Here is a 24,411-nt window from a genome sequence, read left to right on the forward strand (position 1 = left end):
TGAGCAACTATCCCAAGGTCGAACAACTTTCTATTGGTGAAACTAAACGGAGAGCCTGTCTTCACCACCAGGAATTACATCTAATGAACTGTACATTGTTCTCCTCTGCTATAGATACTAATCAGACTGTCACCAGTGACTGATATAATTCATATACATCAAGCTAGAAGATGGGGCAGATAAGTCTCTACTTGAATACGGAACAGGATTATCTAATGTTTTACATTCACATGTACCTATATAATGCTTCAATTCTGAAAACATGATGCATGTTCAAGGTTTCAGGGATTCCAGCACCGTATTATCTTTAGTTCCTTTTGTAACAGGCAATCGTAGCATAACATTGGATCAATCATTAGGAAACCTGGGTTCTAGACTAACGGTAACATCACAGGAAAACAATGTTCTCCCTGTTGCTTCTGAGATTCCTTATATGTAAAGCAAAGTGATGCTCTCTAAAGTTGTTCTAACTCTACATTAAAGATGACTTTGTGTCCCTCCTGATTCCAGTATTAAATATAATTCCGTACCTCTAACAATGTTCGATACTTGGAAAGCTACAGAAAATATTAACCACTGTATACCTAAGGGATAAAACCTTTAGAACGAAACAGACATCCCCTGCTCACCCTAACTGACCACGGTGCCCTCCAGCTGAACTTGGCTCCAATACAGAGAGTTCTTTCTCAACGGAGAGTTCCAGGCAGCGGCTAAATATTGATTAGAATTGGTCTGTGAGAGAAAAGCACTTTCTCTCCTTTTCGGAGAATACTGTAGAGATCAACACTTTGGAAATACTGAGCTTAATAGGATGACAGTGAAGAAACAGAACCCTTTTACCATTTATTTATTTAAAAATGGGGGAGATCCAGTGATGAATAAGACTGCTGCTCTCCTGAGGGAACTTAAAATCAAGTATGGAAGAAGACGCGTAAATAATTACATGTGATAAAGTGTGTTAAATGCTATGCTATAGATATTTATAATTAGCAGGATGATCAAAAGAAGAGAGAGATCAAATATTCTTAGAGGACTTCAGAGAAGTAAAATTAGACGTGAAAAAGTTTATTAACTGGACATAAGGAAGAGAGTATTGCAAACTTGGAGAATACATGAATGTAAAGCATCACAGTGGCGAATTTGGTGTGGCTAGTATGGAGGTGACAAAGTATGTGAGGAACAAAAATGAATCCTGGTCAAAAGTAATGCCAAGACTTGTATGCCATCAAGGGAGTATTTACTCTCTCCTATAGAAAATCGCATGTAAATGGACATTTTTAGAGGCAGAGGGGCTAACGTGATCACATTTTAACTTAGAAAATTTATTCTGGCTGGAAACATGATGAAAGCTAGTTTTAAAGGGCATAAGAACAGAAGCTGGAAGCTAGTTACAGGTTATTGTAACGGTCTAGGGAAGAGATACGCAGAGTTTGATCTCGGGCAGAAATAGGAGGGATGAAGAGGAAAGGAATGGCTTGAGAAGCATTTAATTAACCTGGGTACATAGTGGGCACTGGGCGTGGGAGGAAGAGAGGCATCTAGGATGACAAGTTTCTGTCATGAGGAACTGAGTGGTCAGAAAAATAATTAACCAGGGAAGGATAACACAGAAGGATAAAATCTGAGATCCAGAATAAGGAGGAGAAGCATGACAAACTCAGTTTTGGACATGACAATTTTAAGATACTCAGAACCATCCTAGGAGAGATATCAAATGGAAAAACTGATTTACAGACCTGGATTCTGGTAGCAGTGCTGTGCTACAGAATTGCTTAGGAAAAGCAATACTTTTAAGGTTAAGAAAAGAACCAGGAACTGTATTGCCAAAAATTCCAATGCAAAGTAATACAGTATTTCAAGAAGCAAGGAGTATTAAAGAGGAAATCAATCTTCTTCTATTAAAGAAGAAGAAAATAGTCTCTCTGGAACTTGGTAAAAACGCACCGGTGATCTTAGCCAGAGCTGTTTCTTTGGAAGTTCTTTCAGAGTATGGCTGGAGCAGGCAGAGGACTGAATAAGAGGAGGAAAAGGTGGTCTGCGGGAGATAGGTGCAAATTAGGGTGCTTTGTGATGAGAGCAACAGAACCCAACTCCAGATAGCTTTTGTATGAGCAGACTCATGATGTTACCTAACAGGAATTCAAAGGTTATGCAGGCTTCAGGGTTATTTAATTCAGCATTTCAGTGTCATCAGGGCATTTCTCTTTGATCCTTGCCATCTTCAGCAGGCCTCATCCTAAAACTGGTTCCTCCAGGGCTTGAAGATAGATTGTAGGTACAAGCTTCTCTATTTACATTCCAGAAAGAGATAGATGGAAGTGCACACACTATCATGGACTAAAAGACAGGTCTTTTCAGTTTTGTTAGGCAGACTTAGGAAACATGTCTATCCTGGACCGACAACAATAAGAAGGGAAAATCCAGGTGCTGTTCAACAAAATCCGTATCTGAGGATGAGTCTGGTGGAGAGCTGAACAAAATTAAGGTTCTATCAGGAAAAAACTGGGGGGGGGGGGGGGGGAGCAATATGGTAGGTAGGCAACCAAGAGTGTCCACAGTAGGTAGGCTGTATATATACAGCGAAGAAAGACCATTCCCACAGGCCACCAGTTAATGGGGAAAGGCATACGAGCAACTTTATAAGTTGTGCTTTTGTTTTCTGTTCTTTTTCCTATTGGTTTTTGAGATTTGAGCATGTTTCTATGCTGAAGGAATGTGCTGGGGAGGAGGAAGTGGAGAGAAGAGACAGTAAGATGTACGGAATGAAGCCTCAGAAGGGACAGGGGTCGTGGGATTAATAGCACTTGATGGAGAGATCACTGGTGAGGAGGAGGAACTGGTGGACACACGTGCTTAGGGTCTGCGGGAATGTCGGGGTGAGGCCGAAAGCATTCTGACCCCAGAGGGCCTTTATTCTTCCTGTAAGGCAGGAGAGAGCAGGTCATCAGGTTAGAGTGATGGAAACGGAGATGCGAAACGAGCCTGTAAGAAAAGTTGCCTTTCTTGCTGCTGCTGGCAATCCTTGCTCCAGCCCTAAGTCAGAGCGTCCGTGGGGCGCCCTCGACCTTCCCGGGGTGCGCCTGGGCGCAGCCTGTCTCACAGCCGTGCTCCCTGGACGTTCTGGCACCATCAGTTTCAATCCCCTGCCCTTGCCTGTCTGCTCTCGTGCCTCCCGGCACCCCCTGCCCTGCCCTTTGCCTCCCTTGCTCTCCCTCTGGCGCTTCCTGCCCACATCCATATTCTCCAGGGTCTTCTGCCGAGACCCTCCACTCCACTGTCTCAGAGAAAGCTAAAGACTCCGCTTGAAGAGGATGAAAGTAATCTTATTTTACCCAAAATAGCTTACTACAAGAGAAAAGAGTGGGGGGGAGGCTGATACTAAGAAAATATAGCCCCAAATTCCATAAGAATAACTTTTCTAATTTTTTGTCATGAATATATTATTATTTAGCACTTGAGAAATGGTGTATTTATACTAAAGAATGGTAAGATATTAATACAAATTAAAATATAAAGATGAAAATGAAACTTCCATTTCAAATAAAGTATTTAGGATTTAAAGCATTAGGTAGTTATCTAATGTTTTTACTTTCCTCCTCATTGCATAACTTTGATTTATTCAAAATTAATGACAAGCCATGCCAGAAACTTTCTCATTTGCCTAAAAGGTTTGCCATTAGAATAGTAACATACTTGGCTATTTTATGTAGGTTTTTCATTGGTGCAAATACTACTATGCCATATAAACAGCTAGATTTTTCAGTTACATAAAGCGTTTCTGAAATAGACAAAAGACTCAGTTTTGGAGTGGGCCAAGTTTGCTTTCTTTTTTATAGGAAATGTACATAGACCTATTCTCCTTTCCGTGGTAGCATGAGTACATAAATTGTGTGTGGCTGTGATTTTCGTATTTTCCCCAAGTTAGAGGGAGAAATAGCCCCTCCCTCACGGCCCTCCTGCTGCCACGAAAGGGGAAAAAATGATCACAGGAGCTCTGAATACAATTTTTGTTGAGCTTGTTTTTTTTTTCCTCACCTTAGGTGACTGGATCAACAGACAGTCCGGCAGCTGAGAAAAAAAAAAAAATCATATGACTGGAATGCAGCCAGAGGCAGTTTCTCTAGTGCAGCGGGAGTCCATTCTGAAATTACAAAATTTAAAATAAACGGTATCTAAGGAGACACTCACTTCTCAATAAATTTACAAAGGGAAACGCAGATATGAAAAGCACTCATAATGATACTGGTGTCAGAACCGCTCCTCCAGAAGGTCTCAGATGATGGAACAGGCCCTCCACGGCCGTGGGTGGTTCCCCACCTTCACGGGGGGTGTGTCCCCCGGGAGACTAACTGGCGTGTGAGAAGCAGCCACGGGCCGCGCGCTCCTCTGCCGCGCTGCAGGCCAAGAGGGCGGCGCACGAGCCCCGCCTTTGCACAGCCAGCAGCCCGGGCGCCTGGGGAACAAAAGGGAACGTCCAGCCTGAAAACCAGCTGTCAGCGCACCGCAGACGCACTCCTCCTTCCCTGTCTGCGCCAGGATGCAGCTCCTGAAACTCAACTCGCTCTCGGAAAGGATGAGGACACTCATACGTCCAGCCTTCTTCTCCACTCTGGGAAGTGTACTTATCCATTCAGGCAGCCATTTACTCAAGAGCATTTGCTGAGCTCCTACGGTTGCAAAGATATCACAGGAATCAGCACGTCACAAAAATCTCGGGGAGGCGGGGACTTTAAAGCTTGCTTCTGGGCCCAGGATATGCTGCTACATCTTACTCACTAGACTGTCACCAGTTTAAAACAATTCAGCTAAGTTCTCATCTTTTCTGGGAAGGCTTGACATCACTTCCTCGTCCTCCAAAGATCCTGAGAGAGGTATCATCTTTCTTATATTTCTTTACGCGCTGTTTTCTACTATAATTTGTAAGGTAAATGACACTGTGAATAATCAGCACGTACTGTTTGCCCTGTGCGAGGTGTGGCACTAAGTGACGTATTCGCACAGTTTCATTTAACTCTTGCAGCGACCGTTCTCATCCACGCTGAGGGTGCCTCTTGCTGGCTACGACACTACCCCCCGTGGACACGGGAGGTCTGCGGCACTGCGGGGCTCCTCGTGAGACAGGCCCTTCCTCAGCTGCCTCGACACCACCCAATGCCCCAGGCCCCAGCAGCTTCCTCACAGACACTGGGCCCCGCCTTTGGCGACCACACCAAAGCCTTCAGGAAAAGTTAGTGGCCCAGCTTGCCCACACTTTCCAACTCGAACTGATGATCTATCTTCCTGTGAATCCAAGGGTCCCTCAGAATCATGCCATCTTCCCTTATGTGCTTGTTTAGTTCAGTTACTTTAAAAAAAACGCCCAATTTATTCAACTACTTTGATAAGTCTTTCTATTCATCACTCTACCATTTGAGAGCACTGAGGAAGAAACTATGAGACACTGAATATGTACTACACACACTGAATTATGTAACATTCATAATCACCACCATGAAATACAGGCTAACATCCTCATTTTATATATATAAGAGGAAACTGAGGCTCAGTGGGCAAAAGACTCCATTTAGTTTTCACAGGAGTAAGTGTTTCTGACCAGGATTCACACCAGGACCATCTGACTCCACAGCCTTTGCTCCCTTCACCTTTACTGTGTGTCCCTCCACCTTCCAGTTCTGCAAAGCTCAGAGTAGACTTACATGTGTTTATACAGTGAATGTAAGTTGTATGCCCTGTCCAGACTCACCATATAAAGTAGAAGTTCCTTGCAGACAGAGAACAGTCCTGTGACTCAGGGATCTATACCTAGAGCTCTGCATGCGGGGGGTCAGTCCCTACATACCAATGACTCCCTAAGATTTGTAATTGTTTTTGTCCAATTTGCATGGATTTATTTGGACAAAAAGCTCTTCAGGAAAAAAGTGCCTTTTCCCAGAAATTCTTCAAGAACGCTAACTCCAGTAACCTCTATATATCATTAACAGTCTGCTTTTATGGATTCAAATTTGAAAATAATTGAGCATTTGATAAACAGTGTAGGATATTAAATTCAAAGGCCTAATTTCACAAGCACTGGAAATGATACGCCTGTACTTCCTATAATGAGAAACACACTGTTTGCTCAGATGTGCTATAAAGATATGGCGAATTAACATTGCATAGGCACTTGTATACAAAACATGACTTGATATCTCCCTGAACAGAAAAGGAATTCATTTTCTAAATTTGCATGTATTTAATATTGAAAGTTCTACGCTATACTCGCATATGCGCCTAATGTGTATAGCTATACCCTCTATAGCATGTGCACACTTACGTATGTACATAATAATGATAAATGGGACTATTCCAAAGGATATGCCTATTTGAAATTTACATCTAATGTTTTTTAATGATCTTAAGTGGACAGTTATAGCATTTTTTTGCTGCTATGAAAAATGATTTTAAAAATATTTCCACGATGTGTATTCATCAGACAGCTTAAAATGTTGTTAATAAGCAATTAAAGTATCTTTGGTATTCAGATGCTGAATCCATTTGCTGAAGATATCCCCATCTTAATGTGTTAGAATGTGCATTATATTTCCCTCATTCTTATTCTGGGAACTATGCCAAAATTCTTTCTCCAAAGGGGAAAAATGTAAGAGGCATAAATATTGTCTTGAAACAGAATAAAACCTTTGCTGAGGCACAAAAACAATTCTGTAAAAATTGAGGCTAACTTTTTAATCTTTATCAATCTGAACATCTACATTTAATCTTATTAAAATCATAATTACTTGTATTATAGTGAGAGAGGATTTTTTGATAAAAGAAAAAAATATGGTTTAAAAAAACCTACAATGGACACAGATATAAATAAGCAGTACTAGATTTTCATCACATAAATTATTTGAAAAATTCACATTCTCAGAAACTTTTTCTATTTAAGTGTTATTCTCAATTGAATGTTCAACAGTTATTCTTTTAATGGGAACATTTCATAGTATTATCATTTTCAGGGAGGAAAATCCCCACAAAATTCAAGTTTGAATGACTTAAAATGTAGTGTTAAATATTTGTCCATTTTAATCCTATCATAAAAAAGTCAGTCCCAATATAATGAACCACTTATTATTTATTTATTTCAAATGCAATTTATTAAAAATGCACTCACTGCCTGAAGGCCTTTGGGAAAACACATGAAAACACAAAAGTACATGAATTAAATTTATCAACAGCCCAACTCCTCATTAAAAAAGAATAATGGGTTGAAACAATGACACACCAAAAAGCTATATTCTGTATTTTATGTATATATAATTTAATGATGGTATGTTGTTCACTATATGATCTCTACTGAGATTGATATAAGGATTTAGTTCGGTTCTGACTTTTAAATTTTTTTGGTTGAGGAAGGCTGGGAAAGAATTTCTATCTATTCAAGTAATGAAGTGACTGTTAGCTATGGAAAAGCTACTATGGGGCTTTTCTGGTACACAGAAAGGTCTTTTGGAATTTTATACGGAGGCCAGATCCTGAAAATTTAACAGTTTCCTTAGCTAACTAGTATAATACTTTCTCTTCTCCCACTATCTGACTTTGAGTTCATTGTGCATTCTACTAACAGGATGAAAATACATGGCATCTACAGAAAGGGCCTAGTTTGTCAGTAAACAGTGTATGTTGGAGCCTCATAGGACTTCAGAATTCATAGAACCCCATCTGCCCCAAATATCTTCTCTGCTGATTATATATGACACTTCAATTGCCAAATGTCAGCCTAAAAAAGTAAACACAGGGGAAACTGAAATAGGTGACTATGGATTGTAAATATCACACAGGATAGGAGGGAAGATGGTGGGCGAGCCTTTTCCATTAGCAAAAGCGTACAGATGAATTCATCAAATTTATCAGATTGTCTGGCTTTCACACTGGAAAGCAACAATTAACATCCTGAGGGAACTGAATAGGTAGATTTGAGCTGGAATGACATGCAGGTGATGGAAGAACCTTTAGCACTGTGTTGGGGGCTTCTAACAGAAAACAGTGGGAAAAGGTACCTGAAGTGGGAAAAAAGGAAAAGCAAAAGGAAAGAAAAGTGTCCAAGAGTATCTCTTCCTGCTTCCCAGTTTTGCTCAAGGCTAGCTCTGATCTATTGCCAGATTGGTCTACTCCCATAATATTTTTTACTTTAAGTAAGAGATGTCACATTGGGACTTCCCCGGCGGTGCAGTGGATAAGAATCCGCCTGCCAATGCAGGGGACACACAGGTTCAATCCCTGGTCCGGGAAGATCCCACATGCCATGGAGCAGCTAAGCCCGTGCGCCACAACTACTGAGCCTGCGCTCTAGAGCCCGCGAGCCACAACTACTGAACCCGCGTGCCACAACTAGCGAGCCTGTGCTCTAGAGCCCACAAGCCACAACTACTGAGCCCACGCGCCTAGAGCCCATGCTCTGCAACAAGAGAAGCCACCGCAATGAGAAGCCCACGCACCGCAACGAAGAGTAGCCCCCGCTCGCCACAGCTAGAGAAAGCCCGCATACAGCAATGAAGACCCAACACAACCAAAAAAAATAAAATTAAATCCAAAAAAAGTCACATTATTATTAAGAAATACTAATATTAACATATCTTTAAAACAATTTTGATGGCACCTGACAATTATTATCCAGTGATTATAGGTCACAAAAGCATTGTACTCATAGACTGGCTGGGTCTATAAAGAGAAACCTGTTTCTATCTGAAAGAAGCAAAGAAAACTTAGTATTGGGTTGGCCAAAAGGTTTGTTCGGGGTTTTCCATGAAGACATTACTGAAAACCCTGAACAAACCTTTTGGCCAACCGGATATTACTTCAAATGTTGCTTGTGATAAAGGGGATAATGAAATTGAACCCTGATTTAGAATAACAGAGCTCTGATTTAGAATCTCACACCTCTCCATGACCAGGCTCCCAGCTGCTCTCCAATGGTACCTTTTACCGCTTGCCTCCTGGCTTACTCTGATATTGGACACCAAGACACCAACCTTGCTGTTCCTCAAACACAACAAGCCTCAGGGCCTTTGCACGTGCTCATCCTCTTCATCTACTCTCCCTGTGTGACTGGCTCTCTCCTTTCCTTCAGATCTCCATTCAAATGCCATTTATTAGTGACGCCCTCCTGGACCACTCCAGCACTCTCATGCCACTTATCCTGTTTTATTTTCTTCCAGAGCACACACTGGTACCTGTCATACTATGTATTTAATTTTTTATTTCCTTACTTCATGACTTTTTGTGTCAATTGACAATCATATTCCCAATGTTTATACAGTTACAAGTTCACAGTCACTGTTTAGTAAAGATGTATTGAACCAAAGAATGGAAGATATCACCACCCTATTGTACAAGTCAGAAACCCGGGTGTATTTTACCTTTTATCCTCTCTTTAAATGCCCATATCGAATCAATAACAAAGTCCCAATGACTGTACTTCTGAAAGAGTACTTTGCCTCTCTCCACTGTCACTTCCTAGATCAAAGCCCCATCACATCCTGACTGGATTAATGCGACAGCTTTTAACTGGCAGTAACAGCTTCTAACTACCTACTTGAGGTCTAGCTTCAGTACATTTGCTTTAATAATGCAGTTAAGTGACATCTCTAAAATACAAATCTGACCATCTAATTCTCTGCTTAAAATTTTGCATTGTTTCTCATTTCCTTCAGATAAGATCCAAACACTCACATGCTTGATTTTTTTTTTTTTTTTAATCTTCAGCCTCATCCTTCTCTGACTTCTTTGTCCATTCCAAGTATCTGATTTAGAGACACTTTCTCCAAGAAGTCTTTACCAGTCTCCCTAAACTGCACTAGGTGCCCTAGCTAGGGATCATTCTAAAATACAACACATTTTCTTTCATGTTGAACTTGTCATACTGTATTCTATTTGCTTGTTTAATCACACCATTGCTACTAATTTGGGCCATGAAGTCCAAGAGCATTACTGGGCCTCCAGGGCCTGCATTTCAGATGTCACCTTAATCCTGCATTGGACATATTGGTGCAGTTACAAAAAAAAGGTTTGTTTGCCTGGGGTGTCTTGAATTGGTCAGCAGCGGTCCTGAAATAGTTGATGACATCTGGATAATAAAATTATGTAGCTGTACATAGACTGGACAAGCACGAACTCCTTCAGCAATTCTGTACTGAGGGCTAACTACCTGCCAAGCACTCTTCTAGGTGCTGGAGAGAGTGGTGAACAAGATAGATAAGGTTCCTGGTCTCCCAGATTACACAGTAGTTAGGGAGACAGACAATGAACAAGTACATGTATCAATAAACATGATAATTTATGACAGCAAGAACTGTTATAAAGATACTAAGACAGGATGTGGTGGTAGAGAGTACCTGAGAGGGGAGTGTTTTTATAGAATAGACAAGAAAGGCTTTTCCCCCCCAATGCAAGAATGGATTTTGCTGTGAGTAACAGTATGGACCCACACATGCAAGGAAGAAGAGGTTTCCTGGAAGAGGCCCTTTGGTGGGCGTGATTTTGGCGTGTTTCAGGGACAGAGAAAGTGGTGTGATTGGAATGCCGAGACTTGAGGCAAGGGGCCAGATTATATGCACCTCTAGAGCCACTGTGAGTGAGGATAATCTTATTTTAAGTTGAATGGGAAACCATCAGAGAATAGCCACCACTTACAAGACCAAAGTTAATCTACACAGAGCCCAGTGTATCTCACAACTAATTCAGTGATTCACGCAGCACACATATTTGATACTACTTTGGTTCAGTAACTCACAAATCATTATAATTAGGAGGCTAGTGAAGACACTGCACTCTCCACCTCCCTTTTCTTCCTTTCTTTCTTTTTATTCGGTAAGCTCCAAAATAACTAGCCCTGGGGGGAGATAAAGTGATGAATGACCTCATTCAGCTCAAAGAAACAACAACAAAAAATCCCCAACTGAATGGTTCACTGCAAACAGCAAAATGGTCATTGTTTAGTGGATGAGGTTTCCTCTCTTTAGTATCCAGGCAATGACTAATGATTTTCCTGAAAAGCTCCCACTTTTAAAAGAATGAATAAGCCCCAAAGGCCTCAGAGAGATAAGTATTACTTTCCTCCTGGTAGCTCAGCTAGTGACTGAGAGGGAAAAAGAAACTGGACAATATTTCAAAGCCAAGACCTCTGTACGTAATAGTAGACACCGCACTTCTATATTCCTAAATCGTTTGATACCCAAACATGTTTTCTGTTTGTTTGTTTTTTACGGCATTCTATGTATTTTCTGCCTTATCCCAAACTCACTCATCTGAAGTGGGTTTCCCTGAGTACGTTTCTGACTGCCCTCACATCAGCATAACTGGATTTCCTGCGCTTCAAAGAGGAAAGCCACCTCCGTGACCCGACCCGCTGCTCAGACTCCTGGGAAACTGGATGATCAGTGGCCCTACTGCACAAATAGGTGTTGTACCATACTTGGTATTTATTTGCATAGTTTTATTTTCTAGGGACAACTTTCAAACAACAGTAACAACAACAAACTACTCCAAAATAATTGCTTGCCTTTTTGAAGCAAAACAGCACATTGATCGCTAATGGAAGGTTCAATGCATTTCTTTCATTCTCTCCTCTCTATAAGGAAAAATGTCAGGGGTTAATATATTTGTGCCCCACTGAGAATTAAAGAGGAAACACAGTGCTTAGCGTTTGTAATGAGGCCACGCATTTAACGTAGGAAGGTCATGCCAGGTCACATATAATAGATGTGGCAACATCATTTTCCACAGTAGCCAAAGGGGACTCAACTCAGTGATGGCACGGCTTTGAGAAATATTTATTTTTGATGTGAAAGGAAACAGAGCTAGAGCACTCTGGTTGATGGAAGCCATAAATAAGATTTTCCCACAAAGGAGTAGAAAGCAAAAATGCTCTTCTCACAAACTGTGTCACCTCAAAGTTCAAGGACTGGGGCGAAGAGACGGCAATATCTTGTCATGGCAGTGGAATACGATGCCGAGCTTTCATACAGTGAAATCGGTTTTAGTTCGTGGGAGAAATTATCAGATAAAATGACCCAAACGTTGGTACTAGAAGTATTTTTTTTTAAAGTTATAGAGAGGCAAAATACCTAAATGGAGCATACTTCCACATATTTTAATTAATCAGCTAAAAATTAACATGGGCTATTTATAATATTAATCTTGTTAACAACCTCAGTTCTTATGGGTTCCAAATCTATTTTGGAAAAAACAACTTGATTTGAAATTTTTAGAGGTAACAGATGTAAATAAACACCTTCAGCACTCAGGATAAAAACTGAATATATTGCATTTAAAAAAATAACCATTAATATAAATTAGAATTTGTACGGGAATCTTTACAGTGTTTCACACCTTGCAAAAACCCTTTACTACATACACTGTATTATAAGATGAAAATCCTAGCAAATAAATATAGCATATTAACTATTTAAAGAAAACAGGGCTAATCTAAAAAGGTAATTCACAAAAGAAGACGTAAATGGCCATTAAGTATACACAACAGGTTAAATATCAGCAGCAAGCAAAGAAATGGGTGAAGAAACTGTATCAAGCCTTTTTCTTTTTAATAAATTGTAAAGATTAAGAAGAATCACTTGCTGTTATACTGAGGTTGGCAGGAATCTAAAAATTTCTTAGGAGTGTGATAATTTCAAACACTGCTTATGGGCATTTGCATTACTAATTGCCTTTCTGGAGGGAAATTTGCCAATATATACTAAGTAATTAATCTTGAAGAAATAACTATAAAGAAATGCAAAACATTGGCACAAAGATATATCAAAATACTGTTTTGAGTAGTGAACTTTTGGAAACAAAGTATCCCACAAGAAAGGATTAATTTAGACACTGATGTTATATTTGTAGTAACAAAATACAACACAGCCATTAAATGCAATACTATATTTTGATGGATGTGGGTGGCAACATTTTCATTCTCAATCCCAAAGTTTCCCTCCAGGAAATTTAGTTAGCTGACACTCCTGACTCCTCTTCATCTTGGCACATTTCCTTATCATAAAGAAACGGCTGACTTTGATCAGTGAATTCGGGGAACAGGAAAAGGGTATAAAGAACCCTGCCTTTTCCTCTTGAGAATGAGTTTTCCTGCAGGTAGCATTAGCTCTCCTTTACTCCTCTAGTATTTAAAATTGTCTGCACAGCAGTGCTGGAGAGGAAGACCTACATCAGATCAGGACCATCTGTTCCTGGATGGGATAAGCTGTTTAACTTGGGGTTCAGTATTAATATGGCCCTTTGACGGCATTTATAAGCCACATGTGCCAACCTAGTCTTCATTGCACTAAAGATGAAATTTTGGCCCCATTCTACCCACACTTTTGTCTTACATCACAGATGGTTAGAACTCCGGCAAGAAAGAGAATTGCCCTCACCCCCACCCCTGTCAACACAAGAGGATAAGAGAAGGACATTTTAACTCATACAAGTGTTCACAACGCACTGTTAAATTAAAAAAACAACAAAAGATACAAAAACCATAGAATAAAAGGCTTTAGGCAAAGTTTTTTTTAACATCTTTATTGGAGTATAATTGCTTTACAGTGTTGTGTTAGTTTCTGCTGTATAACAAAGTGAATCAGCTATACATATACATATATCCCCATATCTCCTCCCTCTTGCGTCTCCCTCCCACCCTCCCTATCCCACCCCTCTAGGTGGTCACAAAGCACCAAGCTGATCTCCCTGTGCTATGCGGCTGCTTCCCACTAGCTAGCTATTTTACATTTGATAGTGTATATAGGTCCATGTCACGCTCTCACTTTGTCCCAGCTTACCCTTCCCCCTCCCCGTGTCCTCAAGTCCATTCTCTACGTCTGTGTCTTTATTCCCATCTTGCCCCTAGGTTCTTCATGACCATTTTCTTTTTTTTTTTTTTAATTCCATGTATATGTGTTAGCATACGGTATTTGTTTTTCTCTTTCTGACTTACTTCACTCTGTATGACAGTCTCTAGGTCCATCCACCTCACTACAAATAACTCAGTTTCATTTCTTTTTATGGCTGAGTAATATTCCATTGTATATATGTGCCACATCTTTTTATCCATTCATCTGCCGATGGACACTTAGGTTGCTTCCATGTCCTGGCTATTGTAAATAGTGCTGCAATGAACATTGTGGTACATGACTCTTTTTGAATTATGGTTTTCTCAGGGTATATGCCCAGGAGTGGGATTGCTGGGTCACACGGTAATTCTATTTTTAGTTTTTTAAGGAACCTCCATACTGTTCTCCATAGTGGCTGTATCAATTTACATTCCCACCAACAGTGCAAGAGGGTTCCCTTTTCTCCACACCCTCTCTAGCATTTATTGTTTGTAGATTTTTTGATGATGGGTCAGAATAGGCAAAATAGTTTAACAATACTTCTCTCTGATTATAGATTGATGAGTGCTTCACATTTAACTTCCTGTATTTTAGTTTGTAGTTTTTTCCAAGTTTTCTGCTATTTGTTTCTGTTATTTTTCTATTTAGATTTAAAATGTTACTTTGGTGAGTTTTTGCAGAATTCAGGAATCTCCTTCTCAAGAGGTTATTACACATGAGAAGAGAAACTTGCCTTTGTGAGATGACAGCCCTGATTCTATATGAAGACAAGGTAACAAGTTACATCAACTCTCTAGTCCATCCATCCCAGAACTAGGACCAGTCACCACATATTTGATGACCTGTTGGTGAGAAGGATATCATTACTGGATATATATATTTATTTATTTATTTATTTATTTATTCATTTATTTTTGGCTAAGTTCGGTCTTTGTTGCTGTGCACAGGCTTTCTCTAGTTGCAGCGAGCGGGGGCTACTCTTCATTGCGGTGTGTGGGCTTCTCATTGCGGTGGCTTCTCTTGTTGCGGAGCACGGGCTCTAGGCGTGGGGGCTTCAGTAGTTGTGGCTCGTGGGCTCAGTAGTTGTGGCTCGCGTGCTCTACAGTGCAGGCTCAGTAGTTGTGGCTCACGGGCCTAGTTGCTCCGCGGCATGTGGGATCTTCCCGGACCAGGGCTTGAACCTGCGTCCCCTGCACTGGCAGGCGGATTCTTAACCACTGTGCTGCCAGGGAAGTCCTCATTACTGGATTTTTAAATTGCTTTCTCTGACAATTTTACCACAGGAAAACTGAACACCTATGTGAACTTTTAATTTTTTAATCTATTCAATATCTGACCAGAACTATGGGATATGATGGCTTTGTGGTCAGATTTATCCAAGGTCTCTTCCCTTTGCATATTTAGCTATTCAGAGGTTCAGTGGAATTCTTCAGATTTTTGTTAAAAGGTAGACATTCCTCTCCAAAAAGCCATTCTTTACAAATACATTTTGTTCATTAGTGACTTGAAAAGACTGAATTTTAGCATATTTTCTTTCATGAATGTATCCGTGAAACTTTATAGCCTGGTCATAACTCCATACTGGAAAATCCTAAGCAACTCCCCATGAAGAGTTTTTCCCTATTCTGCTCAAGCTAGCCCAGCTCTGTCTGGTAATAAACTCTCGGAAATGTGTAAATGTGCACAGAACAAATTTAAATTTCAGTAACCCCGGGTACACACATGTCAAAAACAAATGACAAGCATGTAAGAGCATAATTAGCCAAGTTTAAAAACAACACATGTAAAAAGCTTTACGCTTTCAAACAACTGCCACAGTTTATGATATAGTCAAACCAACTTCACAATTTATTGAAGAATTTTTCCATTTGCTGCTGCATGACTTCAGAATTACATTCATACTCCTAGTGCTATGCTCCTCCAACGTGTTTAGCTGTGAGGAATGAAGAGCAATGTAACGTGCTTGTTTCCATAATATTCTTGTCCATAGAAATCGGGATTTAAACTTTAAAAGACTTAAACATATTGCGTGGTAATGTCTACAACTGAAATAGACTCTTAGGAGGCTTCTTTATTGGAATCATAGAGTTTTATATTTGTAGCCAGTATCTGGTCTCTTAACATGCTCCAGAAGGAGAGCTGATACCTTTCTGGCCTATGTTATATACGAGCACTACCAATGCATAGGCACTCAGAATGTACATTTATTAAGAAACTTTGGCAATTAGATGAGTCTCTCTCCCTTCAACAAAGTAGGTTTCTGAGCTAAAGCACCGAGCATAGAACAGCTCCAGAGCACAAGTCCAGGGGGGCCCACTGACAAACTATGAGGTGGATGGTATCCCCACAGCATCATTCCTGTCTCTTCTCTAGGTGTACCAGATGTCAGACGTAGCCCAAAAGGGCAGAAAGCTTATAGTTCAAAACTAGCACAGCCCAAGGCCAGAGGAGCAAACTACGGTGGTGAGGGGAATCAGATATATCTAAAGGGGTCTTGGTATATTAAAGAGTGATTGAAAGTTCCACCTTTCCTGACGGCATTATAAGCTCAGATCTAATTTGAAATAGAATTATCAGTAGATGTGCACAGCACTAAATAATGCACATGGTCAGAAGAAGCAAGGACAAGAGGGAAAAAGAGAACAGAGAGTGTTACTCTATGTTGATTACGGTTTCGGGCAGTGTACACTTTGTTCTTATAACAACAGCCTTATGGCAACTTTATTTAAATAAAGGTTTTTGTGGCTTAAGTACAATGGAAATAGCAAAGTTATCAAGCAATGTAAAGAAAGAAAATGTGAAGGAAGGAAGGAAGGAAGGGAGGGAGGGAAGGGACAACAAATGGAATAAAACAAATTCTATCCCTACGCCAGCAAGCCGGTAGGTTTACCTGGCATTAATGTGAGCCCAGATTGGCTGAAGGAGTTAAGTCCTGTCTTTTCCTTCTTCTTTTCAATTCCAGGAACTGAAAAAAATTTGAACTTCCCAAAATGATGCAAATGATGCTTCCTGCTAATGGGAATATGCTCACTTGTTCAAGTTTCCTTTGTTGAAAGACTCTCAGACATTTATTTCAATATACAATTAATAGCAGATAGCAAGGGAAGAAACAGTAACTCTCACTTCATTTTTGCATTAGATTTTGCCATGGGGCCTGACGTTTGAGGTTAAAAGAGCAATAAAACACAAGGACTATCATTCATTCCTGCTGAAAACAAGGCTAATCGGGGATCAAAGTCTGGAAAATGAAAAAGACTGCTTGATTAATTTATATAGTCCCAGTATTTTCTAAAGGGCATTAAAGTGCTCAGCACCTTCATAGTATCTCCTTTTTTATATCTAAATCCATGCAGGTAGATTTTTCTTAAGAAAATTTAGTTCCCCAAGAAACAGATGGAGATGGTGTAATTCCCTCTATCTGCACTTTCCCTCAGGTTGTTAATGACAAATGCATTATGGTTATTTATTACAAATAGATTAAATGCGTTGGTATGGTTCAATTCACAGCAATCTTATACTTTTAACGTGTATTGGGAACTGGGCTTCTTCCCAGCGCTGACAATGCCCACGACTGTTGTCAGGGAGACTACGTTCCTCAAGGATACTTTTCTTTATGTTTATGACTTTACAAAGTGAAGGCACCATCTGCTCTCGCTCACGGTTGTTTACATTGTTTAGAACCTGAGGTCACGATGAGAATAACTATGGCGTACTTCCACATAGTTAATTCCATCTGTAAATAATTAGCTCTGCAGCTCTTTCTTTTAGCCTTGCAATGGATAACAATGAACCCAAAATGACCTGTAGAAGCAACACATTTCCCAGGACAGACCTCTCCAAGTGGTCTGATGTAGCAACAGAAAAGTAGTTTTTATTTTATACCTCATTGTCATAAATACACATATACCACACAAATAAAATTCTTTATGATTAATTTATAGCACATAATGTTAGATAAATATTTGCATTTAGAGACATTCTATTTAGTCTTCTGAAACAGTTTAAGACAGGGGACAGACATAGGTCAAAAGGCACATTATGCAGACATGATAATAATTAGTCTATGGCTGCAGATTCATTCCATAAACAATAAAATTATTTAAAATATAGTTTCATAGGAGCTATGCAGGCTGTAACATTCTCCTTAATAGCTAAACAATGGAAATGGGCAATAACAGAAAAAGAGAAATATGCACAATATCAAAAACTAAATGTACTGTAATTGGTTTTAACCTAAGGTCTATGAATATCCTGAAATTATATGCAAAAATGTGGGATTTCCATGCATTTGTACATTTTCTAAGAAAGGATCCATCTGTTTGTTTTGTCAGCTTGCCAAAGGTCTAGGATCTCTAAGAGTGTATAAATTATTTCATTACCATGTATTTTAATAAAATATTGTATTTAATTATTCAATTCTTTTAAAGTTTGTTTAAAATGAAACACTGTTTAAATACACCAGGTACATGGAGACTAGATTCAGAAAACATCTGCCTTTTTCAAAAAGTATGGTAGACTGCAGGGGAACACAGGGAATTTAATAAAGAGAGATTGTTGTAAGTGTTCAAACTGTTAGAAAATAGACTAAATGAAGCCAAAGCTGAACGTTTGTTCTGTGAATACTTCTCAGCAAGAAATGTGCATCGACTTCCTAACTACGGTGCAGTAGTGTTTGATTCATATATATATATATTTAAAAGAACAACAGGTTTGATTATATCATGTTGCTTTTGAAGCATTCCTGCACAGATACTAGGCTGACAACTCTATTTGGCATCCTTGTATATACAAATTACTGCACACATTAAGAGCTTGAAATGGAGTGGCTTATCTCCCCTTGTTTCCAACACTTTGTTTTGGTGGATGTTAAGCTTACTTCAGGCTCGTCAGTGAAATGAGTTACCATGTTCATATTCCTGATATTTTCACATTTGACAAGTTCTCTTTGCATTAACAGGGAGAAAACTATACCATATCTCTGCACTCAGAGGGAAGATGTTTCTCATATACCCATAACTATATTTTAAGAGAAACAGATTTAAGCATTTTGTAGGCAACAAACTTACCTGAGGGCTTAAAGGCGGAATAGGATGAGGGTGGGGTATTGTGTAACTGTTATGGCTTCATGCTTCCTGACAAATATAAAAGCAAATACCTCGCCTGTATTCAAGGTAATTGTATCAGACGTTTCAGTGAGAAAAACTTAACAGAGAACAGTTTCGGTATCCACCTTAAGAAACACATTCTTGCCTAGCTCTGAGCCCCTCCTGTTTGCCAGCTCAGACACGGGGAGGCCTTGCTTCTTCACTGAAGCACCTAAGACATTTTAGTGTAATTATAGGACTCTTTTCTCTCCTTTAATATTGTCTGTCCCAGTAAATCTTATTTAAAGAAGTAATTGAGCGCTTTAACCCAGCTGGCTTTTCTATATAGTCTAATATAGAAGAGACTTGGAACTTGCTCACAATGACCTAAGAAGCAGCAGTTTCAGGACAGGATGAACCCCAAATTTAAAAGAGAATGTTTTCACATAGAGATTTAAGTAGACATCTGTATCACAAAATAATAAGGATCTTAAGTTTATTCTATTCTAATTCTTGTTCAAAATGTTATTTCATACCACATGTAACTTTGGGCAACCGACAATTACATTGTGTAGAATTGTGTAGAGCCTAATGGTTAGTTTAAATTTCTTGAGTTTAAGGGTTTTCCAAAACATGTTTCATGTACAATGCCCCATAGGCCTGGGGTGGGCAGTGGAATATAAAAATGAAGAAAGTAGGTCACAAGCAGAAAGGATATCGCTCTGTCTTATATATTAGCCTTCCCTGAAAGCTTCCCCTTGATTAAAGAGCTTCACAACTGTAATATTTTTTTAAACATTGCTTTGTTCCAATTCTTTATATAGATGAGGGCTAAAGAGGCCACATAATATGCCCAAACTCATATTACTAGGTAATGGAGAACTTTTTCCCCATTCCAAATCAGTTAACATTGAGTTCAATGTCCTAATTTATCTTTTTGGCACTAAAAAGTTTTGTAAGTTCAAATTTATTCACTACTTAACTAAAATACTGGATAAGGAATTAACATCTTGTAATTCTAGTAACCTGTATCTATTACCGTACTCATCAAGTACAAACTCTTTTAATGTTTGTCAAAAATTGTTTTATAGATTTTATAACTTTATAATTGGTTATTGGAAAGTTAAAATAAAATTAAGTAAATTAACCAAGCAACATAGTGAAACAGGAGGGAAGGGAGCAGGGCACAACCTTTAAAAGAATGACATAGCCCAAGGACACGACATAAACTGATTAGAACCAAATGGGTCCAAGATGGCAGACGAGTCTGACTTCCACTAGACCCTGAGCCTCAGTATATGCTCATTTAAACACATCAGCAAGCCAAATGACACACCCACAGGCGCCATGACAGTTCCAAGGCCAAGCATAAAGGTCAAAAAGCAGGCAGTAGCACAATTTCTGGAAATCCCCACTCCGTCCCCAAAACAGCTGGAATACTCCTCCGACTCATTAACCTATGAAATTACCCACCCCTATAAAAACTGACAACCCCGTACCCGGGGGCGGCTCTCGCCTTCTGAGATGACCCGCTCTCTTGCCTGTGGGGTGTGTTTTTCTCTAAATAAATCCACTTCTTACCTATCACTTTGTCTCTCACGGAATTCTTTCTGTGATGAGACATCAAGAACCTGAGCTTCATTAAGTCCCGAGACCAGGTGTGTGATCTCAGTCAAAAGACCGTGGGTTCGAGTCCCAATCTGAGTTACACAGTTTCAACAGGTCACTTTGATGCGTGCGTTAACATCAACTTACTAGTTATTACATGATCAATTTCAGCACAATCAAATGGCTCCAACACTTAAAGATTTATTTTAATAACGACTGTATAATAAAGGATACCGTGGAAATATGTACAAAGTGTTACGGGAATACAGATGGCGTGAATCAGCACTATATACTTCTGGAGTAAGCTTGCACAATAAGTAGTATACACATATTTAAATGAACAAGATGAAGTACAAACTCTTGAAGGCACAAATCCTGTGGCGTTTACTAACCCAGGGGAGGGACTAAGACAAAGTGTACCTCTGTCAGCCACCGTGAACTTCATCCTTCAACACCTGAAAAAGCCTCCGTGTCAGCATCTCTGAGCTTAGACTTTACCGCTCTCTACTGTGTCCCAGGGCTTGCTGGAAATTTTTAATTTATGTAAGTTGGTCAAATATTTGATGGGTTTCCAATGAGTTTACAGAGCTTGATACTGAGCATCAAGATGGAAATGAATAGCAGTGTGCCTTACCTATCTTGAGGGGAAAGAAAGTATTTAGGAAATAGAAAGCATTTCAAATGATGCCGTTTATTGCCCGCTTATTAAATAATTTTATTACGCCATTCAGTTATTTTTAAGATAGGTAAGTTCAGTAATACTATACAAAAAGCAGATTCCTAAACGATAAGGCAATGGCATTAAATGGGCTTCTATGGCCATGGTTCTGAACCTTTTAAGGTCCTCGACTGTTTTAAGTATCTCATGAATTCTGGATATTCTTTCTCGAAAAATGTCTGACTACACACGTTCACAAGTTATTTAATCTAGTTTCAGTGGAAGTTCTAGTAATCACCACCTCTGAAGAGACTTGGAACTCAGATCTTTGCAAGGCAATGCTGACTAATTGTAAGCATTCTCTGAAGACCATCTAGGTATCAAGTACCACGGTAAACACTTCGCAAGCATTCTCTCCTTTCCATCCTTACGATAACCTTGATCTAAATCCTGTTTTCATCCCCATTATACAGATGAGGAAACTGGAGTTAGAAAACTTAAATAATTTACCCCAGGTCACAAAGTACGTGAGTTAACAGAGCTGGGATTTGAACCCTGGCCTGTGTGATACATACATACAGATATGATCTCAAAGCTAATGCATTTAAATACAATATATCAACTATTTAAATAATTTTTCTTTTGTAAAATGTGAAAACATCTCAAAGAACATAGCTGGATACCCTCCCATGCCCCACACATCCATTTTGCAGTCTTATGTCATACTTCAGTTATCACAGCCTTGAAGTTTGTCATCAGGTAAATTTAAATGTTTAACTTGCCTATTTCCTCTTCCTCTTATTTTTTGTTTTTAAGCAATTTAACCATTTTAAGTGTATAATTCAATGACACAGTACACTCACGATGTTGTGCAATCATCACCATTATCCATTTCCAGATTGTTTTCAACATTCCAAACAGAAACTCTGTGCCCGTTTAATAACTCCCTATTCGCCCCTGCCTCTAGCCCCTGTGACCTTTATTTTACTTCTGTCTTTATGAATTTTCTATATGTCCTTTTGTGTCTTATTTTACTTAGCATAATGTTTTCAAGGTTCATCTGTGTTGTATCATGTAAGAGAATTCCATTCCTTTTCAAGACTGAACAATATTCCATTGTATGTACAGACCACATTTTATTTATCCATTCATCTGTCAATGGACATTTGGGTTGTTTCTACCTTTTGACTATTGGTAATAAAACTGCTATGAACATTGATATGTTTCAATCCCTTCTCCAATTCCTTTGGGTACACACCTCAAAGTGAGACTGCTGGATCATACGGTAATTCTATTTAAGTTTTAAAACCCCTTTGATTTGTATTTCCCTTCCTTCTCTGAATAAGTTATGAACAGTTCCCAAACACCACTTCCAGGAAGCCTCTGCTGTCCTTCTCAGTACTAACAATATTGAGAATATTCTTCAACTCCTTATAATAAAAATAACTAGAATATCTTTAGTGTCAAGCTTCATTCTAAAATATTTATTCTATTGATACTATCAGATTCACTAATGTGATATTGGTCATAGCATATGACGACAGCATAATATTTTCTCCCTCGATGTCTTCTTGTGTTTCTTTCTCGGTGCTCTTTTATCTGGATTATTATTTTAGACTGAAAGAATGAGGACCTAGACCCAAAGGCACTAATACCTTTGATTATCCCTTGCCATCAAGGTAGACGCACTGGCAATTGGTAGATGAAGGAAGAGAGACATTTCATTCAGATGATACACAACATATATTGAAGATGCAACAGTTTCCCCCCCCCTGCAAGATATCTTAAAATTACCATAACATCACTTAAAATTTTTAATACATGTTACATGGATGATAGTTTGCATTCTCCCAAACTATTTCTTTCTGTCAACTTTATAAGATCAAAAACTACAGGAATAGCCTCTGGAAGAAAATCTACAGTAAGCACTATTTCAAAGATAGAACAGGAAAGGGGAGGTGAAATAACACTCATTGAGCAACTACTGTCTGTCAGACCCTGGGGTGAACTAGCTGATTTATACATGGCCTCTCACTGACTCTTTCCAACAAGCACTGAGTCAGGGCAGGTCCCTATTTTACTAGTGTGGACATGGGGCTTGGAGAGGTCAGTAGTCAGCTCCAGGTCATGGGGTCAATACCAGAGCTGCCACTGCTCAACTACTGCTTCACAAGATGTGGACGAACAGCGTGGTAGGGAAAAGAGGAAGCATCTGATTGTTGAGTCCCATGTCTCCACTTAACCCTATAGCTGGCCACTTATACAATGGGGTCATATCACTATGCATGTTTATTTTTCTCATACACTGTAAGTCATTTATTAGGTTTGGAAGTATTTAAGAGTTTTATTTGGAATCTCAGGTGACTAGCTAGATATGAGTAGAGCTCAGATTTGTAACTATATTTAACTAATTAACTAATTAGGAGTTAACAGGACAAGAAACTATTATTTTTTTTCATTATAAATCATTAGCAGTGTGTTGGTAACATGTCAACTAATTATCTTTTAAAATTTGTGCATTAAAGTCTGTAACAACTGTAATATAGTTTGTTTTTTTTTTCCCACAAGACAGATCCACTTCAAATCTTAGAGGCATCTACATATTACTGGCCATTTGGTGATGAATAATGTCTCTAAAATAAAATTACAGGATATGTGAGAATGCACAATCTTAAATATGATTTAAAGCCCACTCCCTTACTCCTGTAGTAAATATGGTCTAGTCTCACTTACAGACAGATTTATCAAAAAATCAAAAGATTTATCAAAACTTTTATCAAAAGTTTTATCAAAAGTTTAAGAAATACATTTTAGTTGTGGAAACTTGGATTTTATACAATGACATATCCTAATATATTTTAAATGAAAGCAATTCCATGTCAAGAGTAAAAGGTTGAATGAGAATAACTGATTCTGAAACTATCTTCTAACCGTGCTTCTACTACCTCGCTAATAATTAGAGGTAATACATTAATTCCATATGTGAATGGAAAACTATAGAACAAAGACATTTGTTCTATAATTGATTTTCATACTTCAATTTGTAAAAGTGCAGAGTTGGTATTTCTCTAATTAATATAATGTTTGTTCTTACTAAATTAAAGCTCTTAAAATAACTAATCCATAATTTAGATAGCATATAATTAATGATATAGATTTACTGTGCCAGTAAACATTTCAGGGAACATTTTCTTTGATA

The 24,411-nt window shown here is 38.9% G+C and overlaps 1 protein-coding gene across 12 annotated transcripts in view; it reads right to left on the minus strand.

Annotated features, from left to right (window-relative positions):
• Nucleotides 1–24,411, minus strand: part of TENM3 (teneurin transmembrane protein 3) — a 2,524,603-nt gene that overhangs the window by 1,741,506 nt on the left and 758,686 nt on the right. The window contains exon 5 of one of the 12 annotated variants that reach the window (XM_059909688.1): nt 4,036–4,068. The exons of the other annotated variants lie outside the window; for them this stretch is intronic. The gene's annotated coding sequence lies outside the window, so the exon portion shown is untranslated. The remainder of the gene's footprint in view (nt 1–4,035; nt 4,069–24,411) is intronic. 12 annotated transcript variants of the gene reach the window in all.

The sequence above is a fragment of the Balaenoptera ricei genome, chromosome 21, assembly GCF_028023285.1.
Source record: "Balaenoptera ricei isolate mBalRic1 chromosome 21, mBalRic1.hap2, whole genome shotgun sequence".
In the NCBI taxonomy this organism is placed as follows: Eukaryota; Metazoa; Chordata; class Mammalia; order Artiodactyla; family Balaenopteridae; genus Balaenoptera; species Balaenoptera ricei.